Source organism: Gorilla gorilla, chromosome 11, assembly GCF_029281585.2.
Source record: "Gorilla gorilla gorilla isolate KB3781 chromosome 11, NHGRI_mGorGor1-v2.1_pri, whole genome shotgun sequence".
NCBI classification, from domain to species: domain Eukaryota; kingdom Metazoa; phylum Chordata; class Mammalia; order Primates; family Hominidae; genus Gorilla; species Gorilla gorilla.
Genome location: NC_073235.2, coordinates 92372658 through 92399499, shown reverse-complemented (window position 1 = coordinate 92399499; position 26842 = coordinate 92372658). Strand labels below are relative to the sequence as shown.

Here is a 26842-nt window from a genome sequence, read left to right as displayed (position 1 = left end):
TGTAAATATTGTGGTAATTTAAACATCAGTAATATGCAAAAATGTACAACTGCCTGGTCTAATTCTGAGCAAGGATGCAGAGATCATTTTTGCTGATAAATGAATATCAGAAAAGTCATTGATGGTCAATAAAACTGCAGTGTTCCAAATAAATTACTCTGACATATGCCAACAAATGTTGGGAAAAAATTAGTCACATGATAAAAATGATGCAAAAATGTGTTAGTTGTAACATGGTTTTAAATATATATAACATTCAAACATAATGTGATTTAACCCATTTATGCCTGAGGTTGCAATTTTTTGAATTTTTACAGTCAGACCTTGGTGGTGACCTTGAGCAGTAGGATATAAATGACTCCCACATGCTTAGCGTTCCATTAATGGAACACTAGGCATATTAATGTGTATGTATTTGTAAGACTTCTTATATAAACATGTCACCAAACCAGAAGAAAAGTTTGGTCATATCACATGTTCTGATCTTATCATATGTTCTGATCTTTTCATTTGCAAAATATAGTTACCATAAATTTAAGTAACCAGTGTGTGTACATATGCAAATTTATCATAATGCCATTTAGAATCTATTGTGTAAGGATGTGGATGCATTAAACAATTTTCTTATGAGAAAATAGCTGTTTTCTTATAATTTGATAAAGTAGGTGTGCCACTTGTTTATACCAACAGGGTAAGAAAAAAGACTTGCGGAATGTTTCTTTGAGAAATACCTGATCTGGATTGTATCTCTTTCCTTCTCTTTCTCTTTCTCTTGCCTTCCCACTGACAGGGATTCCCCAACCTTGATGTTTATTTTACTACTACATCTTCACTTGACCTGTCTGGCTCAACATACATCCTCATCTCTTTCAACTATCAGCTTGACTTCTTTTCTCTCTGACAATGTTTTCATGTTGGCAATACCCTGCAGGCTTCATTCGTTCATTCAATCAATATCATAAACAATAAACAAACAAAAGATGCAGCTTAGTGGTTAAGAGGTGGACTCCAATGCCAGACAGCTTAAATTTGTATCTTGGTTCTACCAGCTGTTAGCCATTAGAACTTGAGAAAATCACTTAACTTACATGCATCAATTTCCTCATCTGTAAAAATGAGGTGATATTGATACTGTACTAACAATATCACCTCATAGATTGTTGGGAGAAATGAATGAATCAATATATCTAAAAGTCTTTGTTTTTTTTTTTTTTTTGTTTGAGATGGAGTTTCACTCTTGTCACCCAGGCTGGAGTGCAATGGTGCAATCTGGGCTCACTGCAACTTCTGCCTCCAAGGTTCAAGAGATTCTCCTGCCTCAGCCTCCTGAGTAGCTGGGATTACAGGCATGCACCACCATGCCTGGCTAATTTTGTATTTTCAGCAGAGACAGGGTTTCACCATGTTGGCCAGGCTGGTCTCAAACTCCTGACCTAGGTGATCTGCCCGTCTTGGCCTCCCAAAGTGCTGGGATTACAGGTGTGAGCCACCATGCCCGGCCTATATCTAAAAGTCTTATAACAGTGCTCAATATGTACTAAGAATCATATAACTGTCAGCTGATTTTATTATTAATCTTATTATTATCATTATTTGAGCACCTATATGCCAACCACTCTACTACATATTCGGATTATATTAGTGAACTCGATGGACAAGGCCTTGAGTAAAACCCTTTTAGATGCAGCCTGTCCCCACTTTCCCTACTGCAGACTTGTAAGTGGGCCCTGAACAAAATATCTGGCCAGGGATGTTATCACATTTAACAATAGGCACCAAAATTACTAAACCAGCAAGAAAAGACACAATCTCTACAACTGGCATAGATAACAAAAGCCACCTGACCTCCTATTTTTCTGTTGATATTACCATAATCTTGTTCTGTTTTGTTTAACTCTAGTTCTCACTTCCCCCTTTCCATCACTACAGTCTGCAATCTTCAAGTCCTAAACGAGTGTAACTAAAAGTAACTTATTTACAAAGAAGATTCATGATCATTATAGTTATATAAGAACCAATTCATTAAATAGCCAAAATAAAAAGGAAACACCCTCAGACTATACATTCAAAGTTATCGAAGATGTGATCAAAAAATAAGTAGAAGTTCTTAAAAGGATACGTGACATGTAATTCTCCTACAGTTACACACCACAAGTGCAGTAGAAGTATCCTGTTTCAAAATGATCATAAAAGCAACTGTAACAGAATATTTTTAGATATTGAAAAGTTGATCTTTTTACTCCCCATTGTTAACTTTCTTTTACCTTTCTCCTAATTTATAAATATTGCTCTCATATGGGAGAACAGATAAAACGTAAAATAAAAAAGCTAAATTCTTGCTTAGAATTCCAAAATAAGATCTTCATAATATGACTTCTATTTCTAAGATCTAGGTACTCATTCAAGGAGAAAAAAAAATGATATGATTTTGTTTCAGTTCCAAAAAGGTCTGGTTTGGAAGACTGGAAGCTCAAGCTGTGTGAAGTACCATTGACCAGCTTAAGGCAGGAGAAGAAATAAGCCCCTTTCTTGTATAGGGGAGGAAAAACTTTCTTCTACCCTCTTAGGTTCTGTGGCTGGGCCTGAGAATTAAACTAACATAAGATAGAGTAACAGGGAAAAAGCATACAAGTTTTATTTAATATTTTTACATGCATGGGAGCCCTCATAAGGAAAATGAATGTCTGAAAAAGCAGTTAGGTTCGAAAGTGTGTATACCTTTTAAAACAAAGAATGATAAATTGTGAGGATATAAGACAAAGGGTATTAGGCTAGGGGCAGTACATTGTGAAGCAGTGACCAGGAAATATATGGGGGAAACCAGTGGAAGATAAGGATTGTTTTCAGTTCGTGTAGTTTGTTTGTGTAGTTCTCTTTTGGCAGTAACTCCCAGTCTCCAGTGTTAAGAATGTTCTTCTATTCCTGGTTCAGGAAGAACACTTTTCTCATGGGAAATTTTATAACCTGCTTTTAGATAAGAAGAGTTGAGAGGTCACAGAGTTCTTCCTGCATTTGCTATTTCTCGAGTGCCTTCAGCTCAAAATAATTCTTATGCCAGAGTGACATATTTTGGGGTGGCACATTCTGATCTCCTATACTTGCCTTCAGCAAATGCTATTCTAAAATGAAGATGAGCTAAATGATTCTCTAACTTTAGACTTTTAGGTATTGGAAGAGTGAAGAAATATTTTTGGGACAATGAAAATAGGTAACGGCTATTGTGTTGACCCATACCTCTACTTCCTTATTTGAAAGCTTTAGATTTGGCTTTCAAAGTACTTAAAGCATTTACCAACTGATGAAAGGGAAGAAAACAGTGCCACAAAGATACTGAAGAGGAAGATTCAGCTGGGCGCGGTGGCTTACATCTATAATCCCAGCACTTTGGAAGGCCAAGGTGGGCGGATTACTTGATGTCAGGAGTTCGAGACCAGCCCTGGCCAACATGGTGAAACCCCGTCTCTACTAAAAATACAAAAATTAGCTGGGTGCGCTGGCACATGCCTGTAATCCCAGCTACTTGGGAGGCTGAGGCAGGAGAATTGCTTGAACCCGGGAAGTGGAGGTTGCAGTGAGCCAAGATCGCATCATTGCACTCCAGCCTGGGGAAGATGCAAGATGCAAGATGTCTCAAAAAAAAAAAAAAAAAAAAAAAAAAAAGGAGGATTCAGAGAACTAAACTAAGGTTTCTTCTATTGAAATAGAGGGAAAAAACCTAATACCAGTACTAGGAAGTCTGATTTGATTGTCACAACAGAATGGTGGAAGAGGTCTGAGGTAATACCTCCAGACCCAACCCCAAAACTTCCCTTATCTCCAGGAAAGTGCAGAAACGATCCAGAAAAATTCCCCATATTCTGCTACTCCCCCCACCCCAACCCTCCAGGCATGAAAGAAAGTTGAAAATTAAGTCAGTACACTAGCCAGGGATTTATTCTAATAACAGGGATAGAGAGCCAAATGGCAAAGGTTGGTAAGTGGGCAGCCCTAAACCAAGAAGGGACCTAATTAACAGGAGGAAACAGTTGAGCTCTCAATCATTATAACCTGCTATTGATAAGATAATGATGGTGATGATGACTATAATGATAATAAAGTAAACATTTATTATGTGCTAAGTGCTGTTTAAGTGATTTCCATGGGTTAACTCATTTCATCCTTACAACCCCATAAGATAGGTACTATTATTGCCTACTATTTTAAAGATGAGGAAACGGACACACAGAGAGAGTAAGTGACTTTCCCACAGCTAATAAATGACAGACTTGGACTATGAATAGAGAATAGACCAAGAGTTGCATTGGCCATAAATATTTTTATAGTAGATAATATAGACAGTGGAGGCTCATGCCCGGAAATCAGGTGAGATAAGACATCTCAACCAGAGATAGCAAGGATCAGATACCCTTTTCTCAATGGCAGGACAAGATGTAAAGTCTTTGGGGGAACTTAAGTCATTAGTGGGAAGAAAAGTAATGTAAAATAGAGGAGAACTCTATGTATTTATATACATATGCAATATACTTATCTCTCATATCTACATGTCTTTGAATATTTGTTTATGTAGTGTGATGACTTTAGAAAATATAAACAAAGGCTAGTTTTTAAAAGTAATAATTAAGATGTAAATTGTTGCTCTTTGGTGGTCTTCCTTAATCTTTTTCAGACCCTGAAGGCTTTCTACCATTAGCCCCTCTCTTACTTTCAGCAAAGGTGACACTAAAGACTAAGATAAGTCTGGTCTGAAGGTAGAGACTTATCCTAATTGACTCTTCACAATCAGTTAACAGATTGAACTCCTTATTCTTCTCTCGCTCCCATGTTCACTACTGCACCTAAGGTTCATTACCTAACCTTAAAAAAAAAAAACAAAAAAAAACAAAAAAGGCTGGGCGCCATGGCTCATGCCTGTAATCCCAGCACTTTGGGAGGCTGAGGCAGGTGGATCACCTGAGGTTAGGAATTCGAGACCAGCCTGGCCAACATGGTGAAACCCCGTCACTACTAAAAATACAAAAATTAGCCGGGCATCATGGCAGGCACCTGTAATCCCAGCTACTTGGGATGCTGAGGCAGGAGAATCACTTGAATCTGGGAGATGGAAGTTGCAGTGAGCTGAGATCTTGCCATTGCACTCCAGCCTGGGGACAAGAGCGAGACTTCATCTCAAAAAAAAAAAAAAACAAAACCCAAAACCAAAAAACTAAGATAACATGATTGATTCTGTAACTTTAGACTTTCAAACCTTGGAAGAGTTACATTTCAGGACACTTAAAAGTAGGTAACAGGCCAGGCGTGGTGGATCACGTCTGTAATCCCAGCACTTTGGGAGGTCGAGGCAGGTAGATCACGAGGTCAGGAGATTGACACCATCCTGGACAACATGGTGAAACCCCGTCTCTACTAAAAGTACAAAAATTAGTTGGGCATGGTGGCACGCACCTGTAGTCCCAGCTACTCGTGAGGCTGAGGCAGGAGAATCACTTGAACCCGGGAGGCGGAGGTTGCAGTGAGCCGAGATTGTGCCACTGCACTCCAGCCTGGTGAGAGTGAGACTCATCTCTAAAAAAAAAAAAAAAAAAGTAGGTAACAACTATTGGGTTTACCTACACATACATAATTGACCCTTGAATAACACAGATTTGAACTGTGTAGATCCACTTATATGTGGATTTCTTTTTTCCTTTTTTTTTTTCTTTTTTTGAGACAGAGACTCTGTCACCCAGGCTGGAGTGCAGTAGCCTGATCCCAGCTCACTGTAACCTCAGCCTCCTGAGTAGCTTGGATTACAGGTGCCTGCCACTGTGCCTGGCTAATAGAGATGAGGTTTCACCATCTTGGTCAGGCTAGTTTTGAACTCCAGACCTCGTGATCCACTCGCCTTGGCCTCCCAAAGTGCTGGGATTACAGGTGTGAGCCATCACGCCCGGCTTTTTTTCTCAATAAAAACAGTCAGCACTCCACATCTACGGGTTCTGCATCTGCAACCAAAGGCAGATGGAAAATGAGGTATTTGTCTGATGTGAAACCCGCAGATACTGAGGGCCGGCTTTTTGTATACTTGGTTTTCACAGGATTGTGGGACTTGAGTATGCAAAGATTTTGCTGTCTGCTGGGAGGTGGGGGATGCCCTGGAACCAATCCTCATTGTGAATACTGAGGGACAACTGTATTTTCCTACTTCCTAGATTAGGCCTTCAAAGTACTTTAAGCATTTAGCAAAGGATTAAGAGTTAAATGTAAAATAAAACCACATAAGAACTAGAAAAACAAAACAAAAATCACAAAAGAACTCAAAAAAAAAGTTTAAATACCTACATAATCTTGAGGTGAAAGGTCTTTCTAAGCTGAATACCAAAACATATAAATAAGAAAAAAAATGATTTTACTAAATAAAAATTGAAAATTTGTATGACAGGAAAAAAGTACCACAAATAAGTGTCGCAGGACTTTGTTATGTATAAGCTATATATATGTTGACATGTTATGTATGTCTGACATAAAAGAACACTTAAAAATAAGCTAAAAAATTAAGACCCAAATAGAAAAAGTCATAAGGCAATTGATAAAGTGGCGCTATAAGTTTAATGTAGTAACATAGACAGACATGGTCCTACCATGTTTATGGGGGTGGATGTACATACATTGTTAAAAAATAGAGCCTAGAAGAGACAGACTGAAATGTTCACAGTGGGTAATGCAGGGGAGCAAAACTATGGGTAATTTTTATTTTGTTCTCTATATTGCCTGAAGTTTTTCAGGGAGGTACATGTTACTGTAGCCTAAGGAAAAAACTATTTTTAAAAAATCTAAGTGTAAAAATTAAATGCAAAAAAAAAAAAACAGGCATATGTCCTCTAAGCTAAACAGAGACAAAGAAAATTATTCTTCTCATCTGAATCTCATTTTCAGAATCTGTAACAAGACTTGGTAAAAATGATTTTTAATATTTGTGAATTAATTTTTTTGACCCTCTAAGAAGTTAAAATGAATTAATTTCTTTCTTATTAACTTTCAGAATACCATTTGCTAGTACATGAAGAATGCTATACATTTTTAATTCTCCCAACATATAGAAATTAAGTCAACATTAATAAAGTAATTAGTACACTGCCTACAATGTACTTACCGCTGTGATAAGTCTCACAGGAGGTAAACAAATGTACTTATTATACGTTAAATATTTCATGATTCATATTTTCCACTAAGTTAGACTGGCAAAGCCCAACACTGATGATGAATTTGGTAAAGCTGTTTGTCAAGAATCTTAGTAACATAAACCTATTGCTTCAAATTTCCATGTAATATAAAGATAATATTATGGGTCTGCCATCAACAAAGTATGTGCTTTTGAATAATAGGTTTATTCTTCACATAGATTTGAAAACTCTGGTTAGAATCAGAAATCACTAAAAGTCAGCTAGAGTGGTTAGAATTAGAAATCACCAAGAGTAATCTATATGGGTTATAGATTTAACCCATATAAGGTTAATCCATATATAATCCATATAGGGTTAAATATATTATTATCACTTAATAATGATGATGATATACAACTTTTTTTGAGTGTTTATGTTCCATGTACCATGCTAAATAATTATTATCATCATTTAATTGCCGAGGAAATTTAAGCTTAGAGATTATGCAGCTAGCCCAAGATCACATCCAGTATTGGGATTCAAACCTGCATCTTTCTGATGACAAAGTATCATTATTGCCTTTTCATTACATATTTTATAAATTTAGTTACTAGTGCTAGAATAAATGGAAATAATTTAAGCACTAGTAAAATAGTTTAAAATTGTATACTTATAAAAATGATTTGACTACCTAATAATCCATGTATGAAAACTATTCAGTGCCAACGATGTGAAAAAATATAAAATAGCCATATATCAAGCCAAAGAAATGGGTGGGTTATTTCCATTCTTTTATGTGCAAATGGAATAGGATGGAAATTAAGAGAGCAAACTGATCTTTTTTCTGTTACTAGTTCTTCATATGCGCTAAAACGAAAACCCAATTGTTGGGTCTAATAGTGCACTGTTAAATTTGCTAACTTTTAGGAATAAAAGAAAAATTTATCAGTGCTAGGCACTTTTGTGTTTGCTCACTTAATCCTTAATCAACAATTTCATAAGACAGATATTTTCACTCCATTTTGAAAAAAGAAAGAAATGAAACTGAGGCTTAGAAAGTTTGAACAACTTATATATGGCCAATAAGTGACAAAGCTGAGATTTGAATCTAGGTCTAAATGATCCCAAAGCTGCACTAAGCATAGGCTAATGTCAGTGTAGGAAAGCACAATTTGAAAATAATGAGCTAAATTTTAAAATAATTTTTATGTGTACTGATCACTGATTACTACCCTTATGTAATTATATATCAGGGAAAGCTAGCTTTCTGGTATGAAATGCAAAACCAAAGAATAAAAGCATTTGAAAAAGTATAAAAACATTTGTTTTAAAATCTTTATTTGAAGATTTAAGAAAGAAATATATTCCTATGACACATGTACCTATTTACTATGACTAAAAATCTAGTAATCTAAGAGATAACTTCAGATAATTTCAGAATTTGGGAACTAAAAATGTTTTAATGGCTAAAAGGAGAAACAGGAAGTTCAAGTGTCTAAAAATCATACTATTTTTCCTTTTTTTTTTGGTACTACAATGTTCCAATGCTACTTTCAGGTCGTTAAACTCTTAAATATACTTGTTTTTAAAACTAGGGTCATAGGAAAGCACTAAACTTTAAGAAAAAAATTTCTAGAGGCAGGGCCTATGTTGCTTAGGCTCATATTGAACTTCTGGCCTCAAGTAATCCTCCCACCTCAGCCACCCAAGCCATTGGGATTATAGGCATGAGCCTGCTCCCAGCTTTAAACTTCTATCTTTGAAGTTTCATAGTACCTAAGAGATAGATTCATATAAGATCAGAAACAAAAGTATCTTTTAACACTGTATTTATACTATTTTACGCTATATATTATAATCCCCTAATCCTTTAGGGTTCTAATTCATAGAATCAAGGATTCTGAAGTTAAGACCACCTAGTCTAATAACTTCACTTTTATAAAGGAAGAAATTTATAAAGTATCCTGGGAAGTTTGAGTAATTTCTCCATGATTGTTTTGTGAATTCGTGCTGGAGTGGAGACTGAACCCTAGCTTCCTTGATATAAAGTCCAAAACTTGTTACATTATACCACCATACTTTCTTCATTTATCTCCATTTTTGAAAGTGTCAAGTAGCAACTATAGTATGTTTAAACCCTGAGTTCTCAAGCAAACAGTTCAGAAGTCCCCACTCTTCTATTGGAGAAATTAGTCCAGACATATATGTAGAGCAATGACTACTTAATATTAACTTAAATGTACACTGGCCAGGTAGGTATAACTTCAGAATAAATAGTCTCCTAATGAAAGAGGTGCAGATTATTAGTTGCCATAACTATAACATAACATAAAGGACCCCGGAAGTACTTAAAACAATAATAATAACATATTTGAATGCCAATCTATAATTTACAATGTAATTTCACATATTTTCTTCACTCATGGTCTCAATCAAGCTTTTTAAAAATTCATTCTATTGAGGTATAATTTTAAAACAAGAAACTAAAGTACATCCATTTAAAGCAAATAGTTTGAAGAGTTTTTTAGTCTTTGGCTTTATAATCAGTTTTTGTGAATAGGAATTCAGGAATGACTTAGTTGGGTGACTCTGGCTTCAAGTTTCTTATGAAGTTGTAATTAAGCTGTCAGCCAGGGTCTAAAGTCATCTGAAGGCTTGAATGAGGCAGTGGGGTTTGCATCTAAGATGGCTCACTCACCTGGCTCTTGGCAGAAGGCACCAATTCTCTGCTGGCTATTGACCTTTAGTTTCTAGCCACATAGACCTCTCCATAAGGCTGCTTCTGAACTGTTTTGTTTTGTTTTGGTCTCAGTTACATTTATTTCTGCTCTGATCTCTATTATTTCTTTCTTTCTACTAGTTCTGAGTTTAGTTTGTTCTTGCTTTTCTAGTTCCATGAGGTGCATTGTTGCTTTGTTGATTTGAAGTCTTTCTACATTTTTGATATAGGATCTTATTGTTATAAACTTCCCTCTTAGTACTACTTTTGCTGTATCCCATAGATTTTGGTATGTTATGTTTCCATTTTCATTTATTTCAAGAAATTTTTTAATTTCCTTAATTTCTTCATTGACCATTTGGTCATTTAGGAGCATATTGTTTAATTTCCATGTGTTTTCATACTTTCTAACATTCATCTTTTTACTGATTTCTAGTTTTATTCCATGGTGGTCAGAAAAGATACTTGATATGATTTCAATATTTTTGAATTTGTTGAGATTGTTTTATACCCTAAGATATGGTCCATTCTGGAGAATTTTCCATGTGTTGATGAAAACAATGAGCATTCTGCAGCATTTGGGTGAAATGTCCTGTAAAGGTCAGTTAAGCCAATTTGGTCTAGTGTGTAGTTTAACTTTGATGTTTGTTAATTTTCTATCTGGATGATCTGTTCGTTAATGATAGTGGGGTGTTAAAGTCCCCTATTATTGTTGTATTGCAATATACCTTTCTCTTTAGATCTATTAATGTTTCCTTTATATACCTGGGAACTCTGGTGTTGGGTGCATATATATTATTATATCCTCTTGCTAAATTGATCTTGTATTAGGCTGTTCTTGCACTGCTATAAAGAAATACCCGAGGTGGGATAATTTACAAAGAAAAGAGGTTTAATTGGCTCATAGCTCTGTAGGCTTTATAGGAAGCATAGTGTTGACATCTGTTCAGCTTCTAGGGAGGCCTCAAGAAGCTTACAAACATAGTGGAAGGCAAACGGGAACAGGTACATCACATGGTGAAGCAGAAGCAAGAGAGAGAGTAGGAGCAGGAACACTTTTAAATGACTAGATCTCATGAGAGCTCACTATCACAAAGACAGCACTGGGCCTTCAGAGATCCATCCCTATGAGCCAAACACCTACCACCAGGCCCCCGCTCCAGCATTGGGGATTACAATTCAACATGAGATCTGGGCACGGAAAATATCAAAACTATATCACTCTGACCCGGCCTCTCCCAAATCTTATGTCCCTCTCACACTGCAAAATACCAGCCCGCCTTGTATGCATTCCCAACAGTCCCCTAAAGTCTTAATTCATTCCAGCATTAATGCAAAAGTCCAAAGTCTCTTCTGAGACAAGGCAAATCCCATCTACCTATTAGCCTGTGAATTAAAAACAAGTTAGTTACTTTCAAGATACAATGGGAGGTATAAGCACTGAGTAAACATTCCCATTCTAAAAGGGAGAAATCAGCCAAAAGAAAGGAGCTACAGGCTCCACGCAAGTTCATAACGCAGCAGGGCAGTCATTAAATCTTAAAGCTCCAAAATAATCTCCAGTGACTCCATATCCCACATCCAAGGCAAACTGGTGCAAGGGGTGGGCTCCGAAGGCTTTGGGAGCTCCACCTCTGTGGCTTTGCAGGGTTCAGCCCCCATGGCTGTTTTCAAGGGCTGGTGTTGAGTGCCTGCAGCTTTTCCAGGTTCAGGGTGCAAGCTGCTGGTGGATTTACCATTCTGGGGTCTGGAGGACAGTGGCCTCCTTCTCACAGCACCACTGGGCAGTGTCCCATTGGGGACTCTGTGTGGGGTCTCCAACCCCACATTTCCCCTTGGCACTGCTGTAGTAGAGGTTCTCTATGAGGGCTCTGCCCCTGAAGCAGGCTTCTGCCAGGACACCCAGGGTTTCTCATACAGCCTCTAAAATCTAGGCAGAAGTTGCCAAGCCTCATTCACTCTTGCACTCTATGTGCCTACAAGCTTAACAACATGTGGAATCTGCCAAGGGTTATGGCTTGCATACTCTGAAGCAGCACCCTGAGCTGTACCAGGGGCCCTTTGAACCAAAGCTGAAGCCAGAGTAGCTGGGATGCAGAGAGCACTGTCCTGAGGCTGTGCAGAGCAGCAGAGCCCTGGTCCTGGCCCACAAAACCATTCTTTCCTCCTAGGCCTCTGGGCCTGTGATGGGAGGGGCTGCTGTGAAGGTCTCTGAAATGTCTTTGAGGCCTTTTCTTCATTGTCTTTGATATTAGCACTTGGCTCTCTTTTAGCTGTGTGAATAACTGGCAAGTGGTTGCTCCACAGCCTGCTTGAATTCCTCTCCTGAAAAAGCTTTTTCTTTCTCTGCCACAGGGCCAGCATGCAAATTTTTCAAACTTTTATGCTCAGCTTCCCTTTTAAATATAAGTTCCAACTTTCAGTCATTCCTTTGCTCCTACATCTGAGCATAGGCTGTTAGAAGCAGTAAGACCACATCTTGAACCCTTTGCTGCTTAGAAATTTCTTCTCCCAGATACCCTAAATCATCACTATGAAGTTCAAACTTCCACAGATTCCTACGGCATGAACAGAATGCAGTCAAGCTCTTTGCTAAGGCATAACACATATGACTTTGCTTTAGTTCCCAATAAGTTCCTCATTTGCATCTGAGATCTTAGCAGCCTGGACTTCATTGTCCATATCACTTTCAGAATTTTGGTGACAACAATTTAATCAGTGTCTAAGAAGTTCCAAACTTTCCCTCATCTTCCTGTCTTCTTCTGAGCCCTCCAAACTCTTCCAACCTCTACCTGTTACCTAGTTCTGAAGTTGTTTCCACATTTTGAGGTATCTTTATAGTAAAGCCCCACTTCTGGTACCAATTTTCTGTGTTAGGCTGTTCTGCTATAAAGAAATAGCTGAGACTGGGTAATTTATAGAGAAAAGAGATTTAATTGGCTGATGGTTCTTCAGGCTTTACAGGAAGCACAATGCTAGCATCTGCTTGGCTTCTAGGGGAGCCTCGGGAAGCTTACCATCATGGCAGAAGGCAAAGGGAGAGCAGGCATATCACGTAATGAAACAGGAGCAAGAAACAGAGTTGAGTGGGAAGGTGCCACACACTTCTAAATGCCCTGATCTCATAAGAACTCACTAGCATGAAAACAGTACCAAGCCATGAGGGATCTGCACCCATGATCCAAACCCTTCCACTAGGCCTCCCCGCCAGCATGGGGGATTATAATTCAACATGAGATTTGGGCAGAGTCAAAACTATATCAGATCCCTTTGTCATTTTATAGTGACCCTCTCTGTCTCTTTTGACAGTCTTTGATTTGTAGTCTATTTTATCTAAATTTAGGTCCCCCTGCTCTTTTTTGGTTTCCAGTTTCATGGAATACTTTTTTTCCATCCCTTCACTTTCAGTCTATGTACATCTTTATAGGTGAGCTGGGTTTCTTATAGGCAGCATATAGTTGCATCTTGTTTCTTTTTTTTTTTTTTTTTGAGACGGAGTCTCGCTCTGTCACCCAGGCTGGACTGCAGTGGTGCGATCTCGGCTCACTGCAAGCTCCGCCTCCTGGGTTCACGCCATTCTCCTGCCTCAGCCTCCCGAGTAGCTGGGACTACAGGCGCCCGCCACTACGCCCGGCTAACTTTTTGTATTTTTAGTAGAGACAGGGTTTCACCTTGGTCTCGATCTCCTGACCTCGTGATCCGCCCGCCTCGGCCTCCCAAAGTTGTTTCTTTATCCATTTAGACACTCTATGACTTTTAATTGGCAAATTGAGTCCATTTATATTCAGTGCTATTATTGATAAGGACTTACTATTGCCAATTTGTTGTTGATTTTCTCATTGATTTGTAACTCCTCTCTTCTTTTCTTCCTGTCTTCCTCTGTGGTTAAGTGATTTTTCTTTCTGTTAGTATGTTTAATTCATTGCTTTTTATTTTTAGTGAATCTATTACAGGTTTTTGCATTGTGGTTATGTGAGGCTCACAAAAAACATCTTATAGATATGACAAGCTATTTTATTTTATATTTACTTTGGATCTCAAAGTTATTTTATTTTATATTTACTTTGGATCTCAAAGAAAAGTGTGAAAACAAAGATTAAAAACAAAACAAAAACTTTACGTTTAAATTCTCGCCACCCTCCCACATTTTGACTTTATGTTGTCTCAATTTACATATTTTTATACTGCTTATCTCTTAACAGGTTGCTATAGCTATTATTGTTTTCCAGACACTTGTCTTTTGGCCTTCATACTGGAGTTATGAGTGGATATCACACCACAATTACATCCTAAGTTTGTCTGTGTATTTAATTTTACCAGTGGATTTTATACTTTTCAATGTTTTCTTTTCACATGTTAGCTTGGTTTTTTTAAGATTGAAGTTAGCATTTCTTGTAAAATAAGTCTGATGGTGGTGAATTTACTCAGCTTTTATTTGTCTGGGAAAGGCTTTATCTCTCCTTTATAGTTGGAGGAAAACTTTGCTGGGTACAGTATTATTGGATGGCAGTTAGAAAATGTCACTACACTTCCTCCTGGCCTGATTTCTATTGAGAAGTCTATTGCCCAATGAATTAAACCTCCTTTATGTGTTATATTCTTCTTTTCTCTTGCTATTTTTAAGATCCTCCATTTATCCTTGACCTTTGAGGGTTTATTATATCCACGGGTGTCTGATTTGGAACAAATTTGGTATTCTCTGGCCTTTCAATAATTTTTTTTTTGAGACGGAGTCTTGCTCTGTCGCCCAGGTTGGAGTGCAGTGGCGAGATCTCGGCTCATTGCAAGCTCCGCCTCCCAGGTTCATGCCATTCTCCTGCCTCAGCCTCCCAAGTATCTGGGACTATAGGTGTCCGCCACCACATCTGGCTAATTTTTTGTATTTTTAGTGTAGGTGGGGTTTCATCTCAGCCTCCCAAAGTACTAGGATTACAGGCATGAGCCACTGTGCCCAGCCCTCTGGCCTTTCAATACCTGAATATTTATCTCCTCAAGTTTTGGAAAATTTCCTGTGAATGTTTTTTTTGAAAGCTTTCTACCCCTTGCTCTTGCTCAGCTTCCTCTTAAACACCAGTAATTCTTAAACCTGGTCTTTGAAGTAATTTTCTATATCTTGTAGGCAATCTTTGTTCCTTTGTTCCTTTGTTCTTTTTTCTCCTTTGACTGTGTATTTTCTTTTTTTTCCCCCCTGTTGCCCAGGCTGGAGTGCAATGGCGCAATCTCAGCTCACTGCAAGCTCCGCCTCCTAAGTTCACACCATTCTCCTGTCTCAGCCTCCCAAGTAGCTGGGACTACAGGCAGCTGCCACCACACCTGGCTAATTTTTTTTTGAGATGAAGTCTTGCTCTGTCGCCCAAGCCAGAGTGCAGTGGCACAATCTCGGCTCACTGCAAACTCTGCCTCCTGGGTTCATGCCATTCTCCTGCCTCAGCCTCCCAAGTAGCTGGAACTACAGGGGCCCACCACCACACTAGGCTAAATTTTTGTATTTTTAGTGGAGACGGGGTTTCACTGTGTTAGCCAAGATGGTCTTGATCTCCTGACCTTGTGATCCACCCACCTCAGCCTCCCAAAGTGCTGGGATTACAGGCGTGAGCCACCGCACCTGGCCAATTTTTGTATTTTTAGTAGAGATGGGGTTTCGCCTTGTTGGTCAGGCTGGTCTCGAACTCCTGACCAGCCTGATCTACCTGCCTCGGCCTCCCAAAGTGCTGGGACCACAGGTGTGAGCCACCATGCCTGACTGACTGTGTATTTTCAAATAGCCTGTTTACAGCTTGCTGATCCTTTCCTCTGTGTGATCCAGTCTACTCTTAAGAGTTCCTAGTGAATTTTGCAGTTCAACTAATATATTTCTCAGTTCCAATATTTGATTTTTAAAAATTATTTCAGTCTCTCTGTTAAATTATCTCATAAGTTTCTGAATTGCTTTTCTGTATTATCTTGAAGATCACTGAGTTTTTTTAAAACTGTATTTTGAATGTTTAGTCATAGAGTTCACACATCACCATCTTGTTAAAGTCAGTCACTGGTTCCTTGCCTTATCCATTAGAGGAGGTTCTCTGTTGTTGCTTCCTGTATGTCTATGTCTTTGGATGGAAGGCTTGGTTATTTACACCAGTGTTCTCTGTCTGGCTTGTTTTGGTTTTTATTAGATACCTTTACTTAGAGATTCTTTGTAATTTACTTTTTTTTTCCCCTGCTACGTTGTAGACTCTTTTTTGGCACTAAATGGTACCTTAAGCACAGATTTGCCTCATTTCTAGTAAACAATCAGAGTGTTGCCCATCCCAAATTGGGAAGGTCCCGCAGGAGATATTCCAGTAACGTGTAGAAAGTCTGGCTAGGGGTTTTTGCCCACGGGAACGATGGAACAAACCTCCTACAGCATGGTGCCACTGAAAGGCCACTCTGATTGATTTGGCATCTCCTTTGGTGGAGTAACAGAGCAGAGTTTCCATGGCTGGGGATGATAGTCCCACCTCCCTGCTTTGTCTCTGGCTGTCCTCAGGAATATTTCTTCCTTCACACACTCCCAATGCTTCCTGTGGGTTGAAGCAGGGACAGGTCTCCTGTCAGGAACCCAAGACGGTGGGGAAGATGGTTATCCATCTCAACCTCACTTTTTCCAGTGTAGAAACCATGAGTTAGGAGGAGAAATGTTCCACATGCCTGGTGCTGGACCGATTGTGGGGAAGGGCACTGAAGATATGGAAGTCCAATTCTATTACTATCTACTCAAATTTTTTAATATTTTTAATTTTTGTGGGTAGATGTATGTATTTATGGGGTACACGAGATGTTTTGATACAGGCATGCAATGTGTAATAATTACATCATGGAAGATGGGGTATCCATTCCCCCAAGCATTTATCCTTTGTGTTATAAACAGTCCAATTATACTTTTAGTTATTTTTAAATGTACAATTAAATTATTATTGACTATAGTCACCGTTTTGCTAGCAAATACTAGGTCTTATTCATTCATTCTAAATATTTTTTTGTAACCATTAACCATCCCCACCACCCTTCCTAGCCTCTGGTAACCATCCTTCTACTCTTTATCTCCATGATTTAATTTGTTTTGATTTTTAGATCCCACAAGTAAGTGAGAACATGCGATGTTTGTCTTTCTGTGCCTGGCTTATTTCACTTACCATAATGACCTCCAGTTCCATCCATGTTGTTGAAAATGACTGAATCTCATTCTTTTTCATGGCTGAATAGGACACCATAGTATAAGTACCACATTTTCTTTCTTTTTTTTTTTTTGGAGATGGAGTCTCGTTCTGTCACCCAGGCTGGAGTGCAGTGGCATGATCTCGGCTCACAGCAACCTCTACTTCCTGGGTTCAAGTTATTCTCCTGCCTCAGCCTCCCAAGTAGCTGGGATTATAGGCACATGCTGCCATGTCCAGCTAATTTTTTTGTACTTTAGTAGAGACGGGGTTCACCATGTTGCCCAGGCTGGTCTCGAACTCCTTAGCTCAGGCAATCCACACGCCTCAGCCTCCCAAAGTCCTGGGATTATAGGCGTGAGCCACTGCACCTGGCCTAAGTACCACATTTTCTTTATCTATTTATCTGTTGATAAACACTTAGGTTCCTTCTAAATCTTGGCTACTATGAACAGAGCTGCAACAAACATGGGAATGCAGGTATCTCTTCAGTATGCCAATTTCCTTTCTTTTGGGTATACAGAGAGCAGTGGAATTGCTGCGTCATATGGTAGCTTTATTTTTAGCTTTTTGAGGAAACTCCAAACTGCTTTCCACAGTGGTTATATTAATTTACATTCCCATCAACAGTGTATGAGGGTTCCCTTTTCTTCATATCCTTGCCAGCATTTGTTATTGCCCACCTTTTGTATATAAGCCATTTTAACTGGTGTGAGATGATATCTCGTTGTTTTGATTTGCATTTCTCTGATGGTCAAGGATGTTGAGCACCTTTTCATATATCAGTTTGCCATTTGTATGTCTTCTTTTCAGATTCTATTCAAATCTTCTGCCAATTTTTCAATTGGATTATTAGATTTTTTTCCTATAGAGTTTTGCTCAAAGATTTTGTTCTTGATTTCCCTGTGATTCTACAGACTGTTTTATCTTAATATTTGAGTGCTGGGATATTGCTGGTGATGATCTCGGTGCTCTCTTGTTTGTGGTTTTCTGTGAAGGGGAGTGAAGCCAACTTGCTTCTACACCATTTTGGAACCTAAAATCTCTCCACAGGGCTGCTTGAGTGTCCTCACAACATGTCAGCTGGCTTTCCCAAGTTCAATAAGTTTTGAAGGACATATACACCTGCATAACCACTACCACAACCAGCATACAAAACATTTCCATCATCCAAACAGTTCCTTCAGGTTCCTTTGTAGTCAGTCCATCCCTTCACTCCTGTCTCCATATAACCATCATCAGCTTTCTGTTATTGTTTTTTAGTTTGTATTTCCTTTCTTCCTTTTCTTTTGAGGAGACAGGGGGTCTTGCTCTGCCACTTAGGCTGGCGTACAGTCGCATGATCATAGCTCACTGTAACCTCAATCTCCTGGGCTCACACCATACCCCTGCCTCAGCGTCCCAGGACTACAGGCATGCACCATTATGCCCACATACATTTTTTTATTTTCCGTGTACTGACAGGGACAGGGGTCTTGCTACGTTGCCCAGGCTGGTCTTGAACTCTGGGCCTCAAGTGATTCTTCCTCCTCAGCCTCCCAAAGTGCTGGGATTACAGGCATTAGGCATTGTGCCTGGCCCAGTTTGTATTTTCTAGAGCTTCATATAAATGGAATCACATAGTATGTAGTTTCTGTGTAAGGTCTCTTTCACCCAGCATAATGTTTTTGAGATTCATTCTGTTGTTGTGTGTATCAGATCATTCCTTTTTATTAAGTAGTGTATACAGCTATACCATGAAAAATTTCTCAATTATTTCTTGAATTTCATCAATAAAAAAATTTGTGGACATTTGTTTCTTTATCCTATAATGAGGAAATATCCTACAGAATATCCTCAATTTTGCTTCTTGTCCTGCAAAGCCTAAAATATTAAAATATTACTACCTTATCCTTAATAGAAAAAGTTTTCTGACCCTGGAGTAGCGGAATAGTCATGATTTGGGAACTTGCTATAATTCGACTCTCAAAACCTACCCTAGAACTATTGACTTAGAATCTAGATTTTAACAAGGTCCTAGGTAAATCATACATATATCAAAGTATGAGAGGCACTGTTTTTCTCTGACAGTTTTTAAAATTTTACAGTTATAACAATAATGCACTGCATATGTGAAAGTGTGTGAGAGATAGCCGTGTGTGTGTGTGTGTGTGTGTGTGTATGTGTGTATCAAGTCTAACAGAGTCATTCAAGTCTATGACATTCAAAAAACTATTACTGGCATCTAAAACAAACCCATAAAAATACCCAAATAAAATATGGAGACATATACATGTTGAATTTTTTTTCAATATTACTCCTGTATAGAATTCTAATTCTCATTTTAAATTTACCATCTTTAGATAGAAAATATCCATTATTTTTTAATCTTACAATATTAAATGATTTCCTAAAGTTTCTTGTTAAAGCACTTTTCAAAAGAGCAAATGAAACACAACCAAAAACTGTTCTGTCTTCTGTAAAAGGATGTACTAGTGATTAGCAGAGATTAACAGATAATCATCTTCATGCATGTGACCAACAAGGCCAAAAGGTCACCAGGGTTTTCATTTATTATATGCTATAAAATTCATGCAGCAAACCTACTTGGCATGTATTTTTTAATATTATACACATCTTTTGATCAACAAATTAAAAGTTAAAGAACAAGTCATTGAATTCCTATTAATATTTGCTGAAAAAGTATGTGAAATGTGAAGATTTTCTCTTCATGCAAAAATCATGATAAAGACATTTTCAAAATCAGAGAAAACTAATTTATATAACATAACTAAATTTGCTACAAGCAGTAACAAATAGCTTTGTGTTACTAAACTCAGACAGCTGTTCAGTTTGTAATCATCTCCTATACCTAACTGCAGTAAGCATTTTGGGTTTCCTAGACTCCATTTGAAAATTATATTTATGTACCTATTATTTTAGAAAAAGAGTTTCATACTTTCACTGATTTAATTCTGTCAATTCTAAGTTTCTATTTGGGATCCTTAATAAAATATTCAAAATAAAGAAAATATTTAATTATCTTTTCGATATTTACTTTACCAATGTTAGCTTGAAAATAGCAACTTCTTTTCTTCAAACTATCTTTTCCAGAATTTCTTGATTCACTTTGTATCTTTTTGCACACATGCTAGTTCTAAATATATATCTGAACTCCAAATGACTTCTCTTCATATTAATAGTCCAAAACAAGCTATTAAATCTTCCTTATAACAAGCAACAATATGCCAAAACACTTGCTCTGTATTTCATACTTTAATAAAAAGGATGTATAAACACTAAAAAAAATTATTTTAAAAACCCATTCCTTCATTAATAAATATCATGTTCCCCATTCATATGACAAAATTTGGCACTAGTCAGAAGCTGTCATAGGAGCTGTTCAAAGATCAGAAATTTTCAGGTTTATCTCATCTTATTTAAAAACGCTACATGCATTATGCTTGCAGCCAGATCATATAGTCCCTTTAAGGCAATCAGAGATTCACCTGAATTAGTCCTGCTTTGGAAAGTCAGTCTTTTAAATGGCATTGTTAGAAAATCATACAATAATAAAACAGTATGAGAATATATCTTTTTGTTTCTGTTTGAGGCTCTACTAATATTTATTATTCACTTTAAGAAAGACTTGAATTGTAAAAACATAAAATAGATAAAATAAATTCTTTATAATCTTTTATATTCTAAATGATCTATATATTATTTAAAAACAAGATAGTATTAATTATAGAAAAAAATTAAAAAGGGGTTTCATTTAAAACTGATGTGTTTATCTGGGAATTATAAAAGAAAAATTTAAAAGATTATGTAAAATTAAGTATTAACAGGAAATATTAAAAAGGCACCCTTAAAATTCTAGATTTAAATATAGGTAATTGGAGAACCTACAGGTCATAATGTAGTAAGTCTTGATTTTTAAAAGTCAACAAAAAATATTTCCCTCTAAAATATACTCTTTCCAATTTTAAGGTAAAAATGGAGAAAAATAGAAATCATTAACAATGCATGAAACAAAAATTAGTTTAGAATAAAGGCCAATTACAATTATGGAATCTGCATCTGTTCATTACAAACTTTGTCAGTTTTCCAGAATATGAGGCTAGGCAGTTTTTACAAATGACGTAAATGGAAATGTGTTCAGAAATGGCTAAACAATGTGTGCAACATGCAAAAAATGTGATGTTACAGCTACAAAGGAATTCACTCTTCTTCACACTACTATTTATATAGACTTCTCTTGGTTCTATTTCTATGGACATTTTTCTTACTCTGTATAATTTTGCCAATTGAGAGACTGACTCAACATTCTTTGAATATTTGAAATTTCTACAAATATGAAACATCTCCTACCAAGGTGTATAGAATGGCTTACAAAGAATTTAGATGACTTAGAAAAATTGCATTAAATTTCTCTGATAAATGTGTGGCAAATGTTTAGATGAGTAATCTTCTTAAGGCTATTTCTAATCCATGGGCTCAGCTTTTTGGGCAATCAATGGACTTCTTAGGACATGCCATATTTAGCTGAGAAAAGGCTGTCCAGGTTAGTGAGAAAGAAAATTCATTTGGGGGCATATCGAGTAGTCCAAAAGTGACAAAATAATATCAAATATTAACAAAGAAATAAGCCTAAAGAGAGTTAAGCAAGTTTTTAAAAAATCAGATAAGCATTTCCTATAGTCTCTTAGAAACTGACAAAAATAGGTTTTTATCATTAATAAATTTCAAAAATGTTGGGTATTCTCCCATCTCTAAGAGATTCATGGTATGTAGTTAACATATTAAAGGCTCTGTGAGCTAAGTCCAAAAAAGAAAGCAATTTAATTTTTGTAGATGAAATCTCTACCCCTTTTTGAAAATTTCAACCCACATATTTTTCCACAGAAGACAATTTGGAAAGGCTTTGATAACTTTAGATATTTAGGCAGTAAAATGTGACAAACAAAAATGGCCCATATGAAAAATGACTGTTTAAAAATCATCTAAAAGAATTGAAAATAAAAGAAATGGGAAGGTGGGCCCTTCCTTGGGTATTATTCATTTATTCAACAAATATTTACTGAGTATTAAGTGTGACAAACATAATGCTAGACACTAGGTACACAGTTTTGATTTTCTAAGACACTGTTTCTGCCCCCACTCTCACATCTCCCTCCCAAAAGGAGTAGAAGTCTTTATGAGAGATACTTCTGTTACATGAGTAAACTATCAGTTTCAACCCAAATATAGTGTTAATCTAGTTTCACAAGCACTGGCATTAGTAAAGGCACTTAACAAGCAAGAAAATATTAATAACTAAATGCTGATTATATAAGCTTTTTCTCAAATCTGAAAACTGAAGATACTGAATATCTGCCCAAATTAAACATTAATAAAGTGATGCTGGTGATGACATAATGTTCTCAGTGATGGGCAAGAGACATAGGATAATCTAGATATGAGCTACCGGCAATATATGATCAGTAATCTTTGCTTTTTCGGACCCTAACAATGATACAAGTATTTTAAGTATCTTTAAGATACTCAGTTGATAGAGAAAGCCATATTCCATGTGGCTTTTAATTAAATGTTACCAATAATGTAAAACAATCCCATTTTTACCAGGAGACATATTCAGTCGATAAAAACCTGCTTGAAAGGCTCTCACTGGTCAAATCTAGGATAATGTAGCATCAAAATAACTAATGATAGTAATGGATTCTTTTTTTTTTTTTTTTGAAAGAGAGGGTATCACTCTGTTGCACAGGCTGGAGTATAGTGGCACTATCCTGACTCACTGCAGCCTCGACATCCCCAGGTTCAAGCAATCCTTCTGCCTCATCCTCCTGAGTGGCTGGGACTAAAGGTGCATGAGTTCCTACCAATAGTAGTAAATAAAGGAGAAGGGATAATTCTTCCCAAAAATAGAATTCCAACTAATAAATGTGGTATATATATTAGAAGTGGTGTGCGTGTGTGGCGGTAGGGGGAGAATCAGCATTTATCATGAATAGAATGACTTTTTTTTTTTTTTTGAGTTGGAGTCTCGCTCTGTCGCCCAGGCTGGAGTGCAATGGTGCGATCTCGGCTCACTGCAACCTCCACCTCCCAGGTTGAAGCAATTATCCTGCCTCAGCCTCCCGAGTAGCTGGGACAACAGGTGCGTGCCACCGCATCCAGCTAATTTTTGTATTTTTAGTGGAGACGGGATTTCACTATGTTGGCCAGGCTGGTCTCAAACTCCTGACCTCACTTTTTAACGACCATTTGTCATAAAAAGAAAGACTGAGGAATTATCCCTTTTTGGTCTTGTTGGTCACATGGATGAAGATGATCATCTGTTAATCTCTGCTAATCACATAAGAAAGACATGACGACTAAACACATGAGGGATTCTGGACCAAAGTAAGAACAGTGAGGTGTTTGGCAAAATTTAGAACTTTTTTCTTTTGCTTTGAAGGACATTAGTTGGGAAATTGGCAAAATTTAAATAAGGTCTGTAAATCAGTTAATAATAATGTATCAGGCTGGGGCTCATGCCTGTAAATCCCAGCATTTTAAGAGGACAAGGTGGGTAGATCACTTGAGCTCATGAGTTCGAGACCAGCCTAGACAACATGGTGAAACCCCATCTCTCCCCAAAAAATTACAAAAAATTAGCTGAGCATGGTGGTGTGTGCCTATAGTTTCAGCTACTTGGGAGGCTGAGGTGGGAGGATCACCTGAGCCCAAAAAGTCAAGGCTGCAGTGAACCACGATTGTGCACATTTGGGGCTGAGGCAGGAGGATCACTTGAGGACGAGAGTTTGCTTGAGGAGGGAGGCTGAGGCAGGAGGATCACTTGAGGACAGGAGTTCGAGACCAGCCTGGGGAACATAGCGAGACCCTGTCACCACACACAAAAAAATTTTTAATTAGCCAGGTGTGGTGATGTGTACCTGTAGTCCTAGCTACTAGAGAGACTGACACAGGAGGACTGTTTGAGCCTGGGAGTTTGAAGTTAATATGAGCTATGATCGCACCACTGCACTCCAGCATGGGTGACAGAGTGCGACTCTGTCTCCAAAATAATAATAATAACAACAATATTGCATCAATGTTAATTTCCTGTTTTCTATACACAGTACAATTATTATATTATGATTGTGTAAGATGTTAACATTTGGGGTGAAGGGTGTACTATTTTTACAATTTTTGTAAATGTAAATTAATTCAAAATAAAATTTAAAAAGAAAAAAAACCACCATTTCACAAACCACCATAACTGTTTCAAGTAAGAATCATCATCAGTAGATGCTAAAACTAGTGGAGGAAAGTATGAGCGACAATATATTTACATAGTCTCAAAGTATCCCACATACTTATTAATTTCAAGGTAGAAAATAGAGAAGACTGTCAGTGCACAGATCACATACCCACCCCTCGGCCCCAGAAGACGGGGAACTGCCTCAAATCCCCTACCTCGGATGACATCTCCCTGCTTCAGGAGTCTCAGTCCGACTGGGCTAGCTTTAGCGAGGGAACTAAGCCGTATCAGGAGCCGCTGCCATATCAGGAACAGGTTCCAGTTCCAGTCTACCATCCAACACCTAGCAAACACCTATCCTAACAAATTAGGATAGCTCAAAGAATAGGCCTTATACAACATCTGCCTAAAGGAGTTTATGACCCTGGAAGAGATGGATCAGCAAAACAGATCTGGGAGTGTGTGATCTGTATGATGGACTTTGTTTATGGGGACCCAATTCAATTTCTTTTTTTTTTTTTTGAGAGGGAGTTTCCTTCTTGTCACCCAGGCTGGAGTGCAGTGGCGCGATCTTGGCTCACTGCAACCTCTGCCTCCCAGGTTCAAGCGATTCTCCTGCCTCAGCCTCCGGAGTAGCTGGGACTACAGGGGCGCGCCACCACGCCAGCTAATTTTTGTATTTTTAGTAGAGACGGGGTGTCACTATGTTGGCCAGGATGGTCTCGATTTCTTGACCTCGTGATTCGCCCATCTCGGCCTCCCAAAGTGCTGGGATTACTGGCGTGAGCCACCACGCCCAGCCCCAATTCAATTTCTACCATGCATGTACATCTACCACCTGGACTGTATTATGACTGGTAGATGAGATCCTTCACGTGCCCCTCCTCCATGGAGCCAGTTGATGCAGCACTGCTTTCAACCTAGGAGACTATTGAGCCAGGGTCTCTCATCTGACTTCAAGTGAACCAGCATGTTGGGGGGTTTTGATCTGTTGTCACTGAGCCCAAAGAACCAGGGATTAGGAATTAAGATCATGCACAAAAGTTTCCTAAAAATTCCTGGATGGCTGCAGATGTTGGGGGAAAGTACATGATATTTCAAAACTTAGAGAGAAAAGTAGGATGGTATTTTTATGTAAGGCCTTGACCCAATGTTCAAAAATATAACTGTATTTAGACCTTGTTATTGCTCCAGTACATAGGAATTGTGTAAAGTGTTACAGCAGCTGTATTTGTTTAAATTGTATGTACTGAAGATAAGCAAAAGATAGTAGTTATTTTCCTAAATGAAATAACTTTCTTCTCTTCCCCCTCCCCATCCCCAAATTCTTTTCTGATGTTACTGGCATTTGGGTCAAGGTTTTATTAAAAGCTGCATTTTATAACACTGGCACACACAAAAAAAGTAGTTTAAAGCTTGTTTGCACAGTTATTTTTTTCCATTAGAAATGGAATTCATTGCCTTAGGTCCTTTTAAATAGTGTATTATTATCATTGGGCTAGTTCTATGCTTGAAAACCAGTTTATTTATAATCTGTTATAAGTGCTATATTCTGTTTGCAGTCAGGAAATGCAGAATTCAAAGTGATCTCCTAGCTTGTAAGCAAACTGAGATGCACTATCCCTTTTCTATTAAAAAAAAAAGTGTCAATAAACCAACTCTATTAAAGTGGGGTTTAATATTACACTTTCCTGTGTGTTTTATCTAATTATTTTGGTTGTTAATATGGTGATAATTGAAAGTCAAGGTAAATTTTAAATATTAAGAATTCTGATTTATTGAGATTGAATTATGCCACCATGTTTATGAAAAATGAAGGTGGCACCACGGTGAGACCTCATGAGAAATAGTTACTCAGCTGTAACAATTTTGATTTATTCTGTTTCCTGTGACCTCCTTCCCTCTTGTCTTGAACCATAGCAAAAAGATACTGCATCCCTCATTACTGTAATGCTGAGGTTACTGAAGTTACATAAAACACAACTCAGTCCCTGTTTCTTGGAAAGGTATCTATTAAGTCCTGCTAGCTAACTGACAAAATGAAGCAAGTAGAAGCAAAAAGTGTGTTTCACATTTTGCACACAAATGCAGAATTTGTATAACCACATGACTTCATAGTTGTGATCTCAAAAAAGAAGGAATTTCTCCATTTTTTCTTCCAGTTAATGTAAGAATACTTTAAATCTCTAGGCTTCTGAAGTGTTAGAGGTAAAGACGTAGTAGTAATGTTTTATCCATTTAATGTGTTTATTTTTTTGTATATACTCCTAGGTGACCTACTTTTTCACTTCAGTGACATAACAGTAAAGAAAAATCATTCATTAGGAAAAGGAAAAGTGGTCTCAACCTAACAAAGAAATCAGAAATGTTTCTTATTATTTTATGTTGAGCTGCATATTGGACTCTAACATTTTTCTACATGCAAAACACAGTGTCATGAAGGTTCTTCATAATTGCAATATAGAGGAATTTAGTATCTCTTAAGTACTTTGTAAAGATTTGACATTCAACTGTAGTATCCATATGTTGGTTAAATTTCCTTGAGCCCCATGATGGAAAGACTTAAAGATGAATTTGAGAA

At 37.6% G+C, this 26842-nt stretch overlaps 1 protein-coding gene and 1 pseudogene across 8 annotated transcripts in view; one reads left to right on the top strand and one right to left on the bottom strand.

The window, feature by feature from the left end:
- The window catches only part of C11H2orf88 (chromosome 11 C2orf88 homolog), a 323752-nt gene that overhangs the window by 249266 nt on the left and 47644 nt on the right, over nt 1–26842 (bottom strand). The gene's annotated exons all lie outside the window — the stretch shown is intronic.
- On the top strand, nt 1651–25215 carry LOC101134884 (RING finger protein 11-like; annotated as a pseudogene).